This window comes from Bison bison, unplaced genomic scaffold (assembly GCF_000754665.1).
Source record: "Bison bison bison isolate TAMUID 2011002044 unplaced genomic scaffold, Bison_UMD1.0 scf7180017864456, whole genome shotgun sequence".
Taxonomy (NCBI): domain Eukaryota; kingdom Metazoa; phylum Chordata; class Mammalia; order Artiodactyla; family Bovidae; genus Bison; species Bison bison.
In genome coordinates this window covers 21,329,914-21,334,986 of record NW_011495018.1, presented here as the reverse complement: position 1 = coordinate 21,334,986, position 5,073 = coordinate 21,329,914, and positions in this window count along the sequence as shown.

Sequence of the window (5,073 nt, the reverse complement as noted above, 5' to 3'; positions counted from 1 at the left end):
TGGGCCTTAGGAAGCATCACTCTGAACAAAGCTAGTGGAGGTGATAGAATTCCAGTTGAGCTATTCCAAATCCTAAAAGATGATATTGTGAAAGTGCTGCACTCAATATGCCAGCAAATTTGGAAAACTCAGCAGTGGCCACAGGACTGGAAAAGGTCAGTATTCATTCCAATCCCCAAAAAAGGCAATGCCAAAGAATGTTCAAACTACCGCACAATTGCATTCATCTCACACGCTAGCAAAGTAATGATCAAAATTCTTCAAGCCAGGCTTCAACAATACATGAACCATGAACTTCCAGATGTTCAAGCTGGTTTTAGAAAAGGCAGAGGAACCAGAGATCAAATTGCCAACATCCGCTGGATCATGGAAAAAGCAAGAGAGTTCCAGAAAAACATCTATTTCTGCTTTATTGACTATGCCAAAGCCTTTGACTGTGTGGATCACAAGAAACTATGGAATATACTTAAAGAGATGGGAATATCAGACCACCTGACCTGCCTCTTGAGTAACCTGTATGCAGGTCAGGAAGCAACAGTTAGAACTGGACATGGAACGACAGACTGGTTCCAAATAGGAAAAGGAGTACGTCAAGGCTGTATATTGTCACCCTGCTTGTTTAACTTATATGTAGAGTACATCATGAGAAACACTGTGCTAGATTAAGCACAAGCTGGAATCAAGACTGCCGGGAGAAATATCGATAACCTCAGATATGCAGATGACACCACCCTTATGGCAGAAAGTGAAGAAGAACTAAAAAGCCTCTTGATGAAAGAGGAGAGTAAAAAAGTTGGCTTAAAGCTCAACATTCAGAAAACTAAGATCATAGCATCTGATCCCATCACTTCATGGCAAATAGATGAGGAAACAGTGGAAACAGTGGCAGACTGTATTTTCTTGGGCTCCAAAATCACTGCAGATGGTGACTCTAGCCATGAAATAAAAAGACGCTTACTCCTTGGAAGAAAAGTTATGACCAACCTAGATAGCATATTTAAAAGCAGAGGGATGGTATGGGGAGGGAGGAGGGAGGAGGGTTCAGGATGGGGAACACATGTATACCTGTGGCGGATTCATTTTGATATTTGGCAAAACTAATACAATTATGTAAAGTTTAAAAATAAAATAAAATTTAAAAAAAAAGTTTAAAAAAATAAATAAATAAAATAAAAGCAGACATTACTTTGCCAACAAAGGTCCATCTAGTCAAGTCTATGGTTTTTCCAGTAGTCATGTGTGGATGTGAGAGTTGGACTATAAAGAAAGCTGAGCACCGAAGAATTGATGCTTTTGAACTGTGGTGTTGGAGAAGACTCTTGAGAGTCCCTTGGACAGCATGGAGATCCAACCAGTCCATCCTAAAGGAAATCAGTCCTGAATGTTCATTGGTAGGACTGATGTTGAAGCTGAAACTCCAATACTTTGGCCACCTGATGTGAAGATCTGACTCACTGGAAAAGACCCTGATGCTGGGAAAGATTGAGGGCAGGAGGAGAAGGGGACAACAGAGGATGAGATGGTTGGATGTCATCACCGACCCGATGGACATGAGTTTGGGTGAACTCCGGGAGTTGGTGATGGACAGGGAGGCCTGGCGTGCTGCACTCCATGGGGTCAGAAAGAGTGGGACATAACTGAGCCACTGAACTGAACTGAACTGATGTACAGATGTGAGAGTTGGGCCATAAAGAAGGTTAAGCAATTTAGAATTGATGCTTTCAAATTGGGTGCTGGGGAGTCCCTTGGACAGCAAAGGAGATCAAACTAGTCAATTCTAAAAGACATAAAGCCTGAATATTCTTTGAAGGACTGATGCTGAATCTGAAGTTCCAATACTTTGGCCACCTGATGTGAAGAGCCAACTCATTGGAAAAGACTGTGATGCTGAGAAAGATTGAGGGCAGGACAAGAAGGGGACGTCAGAGGATGAGATGGTTGGATGGCATCATTGATTCAAAGGTCATGAGTTTGTGCAAACTCCAGGAGATAGTGAAGGACAGGGAAGGCTAGTGTGCTGCTGTTCATGGAGTCACAAAGAGTTGGACACAACTGGGCGACTGAACAACAACAACATGTGATATACCCATTTGGACTTCTAAAATTAACTGAAGAGATTTTTAGGACCAGGGAGTAATGACTAAAAGCTAGCAAGACATAGGTATCGGCAATCATTGTGATTTCAGCACTAAACATTGGTGTGATATCATTTGTCCCCAAAACCTCTTGTTGAACAGTTACAAATCAGTCACTATCTCTCAAACCAGAGTATAAACTCTGGATTTAAAGATTGTGTCATTCATTATTATATCCCCAAACCTAAAATAGTATTAGCACACAGAAGGAATCCATTACATGTTAGCTGAGTGGATGAATATCTAAATATTGAATGAATACAAAGCATGCACACCTACCTATTATAGAAACTAAAGGGACAGTCTCCATTTGTACCTGCATCTTCATTATTTCCTGCTACATCCTAAGGGTAACAATCACCTGTTTCCCAATGCTCATTGAACTCAGGCAAGGAAATAGTAAGTTTAGAACATGAAAAAAGCAAAATGACTAAAAGGAGTCATTGTCTCTGTGTGGTAATGACACATCAATGTTTAAGTTCAAGGACTGTAACAGATGCACCACTGTGGTGCTGGCTGTCAATCTGGGGGTAGGTTATGCTTACATGAGGACAGGGGGTATATGGAAACTCTCTATACTTTCCATTCAATTTTGCTGTGAAACTAAATCTGCTTTAAAAGTAAAGCATATTAATTTTTTTTAAGTAAATGTTAGGCTGGCAATAATGAAAACACATAGGCCTAGAACCAAAGCTAAGCATTTTCCAAAATACTATTCATCCAGACAGTGTTTTAAACATTTTACATACTTTACCTCATTTAATTCTCTAGAAATTCAATGAAGAAAATGCTACTAATATCCTTTTTTTTTTTTTTTCCCCCAGAAAAGAGCACAGAGCCAAAGCTATCTTTGGTATCTTTTTCAAAGTTTCATAGCTACTTGTTGGTAAAGGGAGTTTGAACCCAGACCACCTGGCTGCAAGATATAGGCTTTCAACCTCTGCTCTTTGCTACTTCACCTATGTGTTTAATCTCCATAGGAGGAGAAGCAGAGTACATATCTTTATTGTATTTACTAAAAGATTTTCCCTTCTTTGTTAAAGCCTGGAAAAGTAAACACAAACACATATACTTCACATGTAATTTGGAGTTTGATGTCTGCCCTTTCTTAAGTCTAGCCTCTTCTTCAAAACTTAGGGACTACAGGGCCTCCATGCTATCACAATTTTCCTTTTGTTATTATTTAAATATTAGAACTACTTGGACACAAGGGAGATAACTAGCAACACATTACTTCAAGTTCCTCATTGCAATATTGAATAAAGTCCCATATAATAGGAACTTCACTGAAGTGGAGCAGGTGTTAGCAGTGGGTGACATGATCAGATTCTGCCCTTATCTCAGTGCCTGCAAGCCCAAGCCTTTTTACACTAGAAAAGGTTTACCAGTCTCTTGAGAGACAAAGCAAAGTAAACCTCAGAAAAGAAAATGCTCACTATGGCAGGAATATCAGTGCCCCAGGGTGACTTAGCAATTAACAGGGTTTAATGCATCAAAGGCATATGCTACTCGACATTAGAAAGTAATATCAAATGAAAGATTTTTATTGAATTGGCCTCTAAAACAGACAAATTCCCAATTGCCATAGCTGATGAAAAAATTAGCTTGCTACTAAACATTAAATGGATCAATAATCTATTAACTCTAACCTTGTTAGCAGGAGCTTGCAGTACACTACGTGACCTGCCTTGTTAAACAAGCTGTCTTCAAAGTCTGCCTTTGACTAAAATAATTTTCTTTTGCTATATTCAGCAGTGATGTACTTAACACTCCAAATTAACTCAAAATGACTTTTTCCCTTTTTTTCGAAGGCTGTTCACCTTCAAGGCCTTTCAAGATCATTGCGTATATACTATTTTATTCAACTAAACAGCAATGATTTTTATTTTATGGGCAGAAACTACAGCAGAGACTCAGACAATAGTAAATCTCCACTGTCATGATGAGATGTTATGAAGTTCTTGATGACAAATTATCTTCACAAAGTCATCATCTTATCAGTGTGAATATTCTCCTCCACACTCACCTGTAGGCAAGGGTGAGAAGAGATCAGAAAATGCCCATGCAGAAAAAGTTCTGATGGGAAACTGCAGGGAGAATGGGAATAGGTTGATGGAGTGAGTACAGTTTTAGTGTGAAATCCTCGTATTTATACAAGTCCTAAGAAAGCTATCTTGTAAAGTAAAAGTGTGTTTGGAGGTGGGGAGCTGTTAAGTAGCCTTCATTCTTTCTTTCCATTTTCTGTTATTATTTTCCTCCTATGACAAACTTCTCCAAGAGGAGAGTAATTACAAGTGTTATGTATGAATTAAAGAGCAGATTGTGTAAGCAAGTATACTATTCCGCAGAAGCAAGCCTTAATTTCTCTTTTGAGTAAACCCAAGTTTCTACTATGACCCAAATGTACTGCACAGAAAACGGGAGATTTCAATACCTCCGATCTTTAAAAAGTAGAAGAAGGAAAAACAATATTTCTGAAATAAAGTATATTCCTGAGAAATCATGTAAAGAAGCAAATGCTAGAATAAAAGTCAGAAATAAGTGAGGAGCAGTAGTAACTTCAGGCTGGAAACAAGGAAGTACTTCATAGCATTTCGAGTGAAAAAATTTGGAAAAGACTGTCCACTCAGTTCAGTTCAGTCGCTCCGTCGTGTCCGACTCTTTGCGATCCCATGAACCGCAGCACGCCAGGCCTCCCTGTCCATCACCAACTCCCAGATTCACCCAAACCCATGTCCATGGAGTCGCTGATGCCATCCAACCATCTCATCCTCTGTCGTCTCCTTCTCCTCCTGCCCTCAATCTTTTCCAGCATCAGGGTCTTTTCCAACGAGTCAGCTCTTCACATCAGGTGGCCAAAGTATTGGAGTTTCAGCTTTAACATCAGTCCTTCCAATGAACACCCAGGACTGATCTGCTTTAGGATGGACTGGTTGGA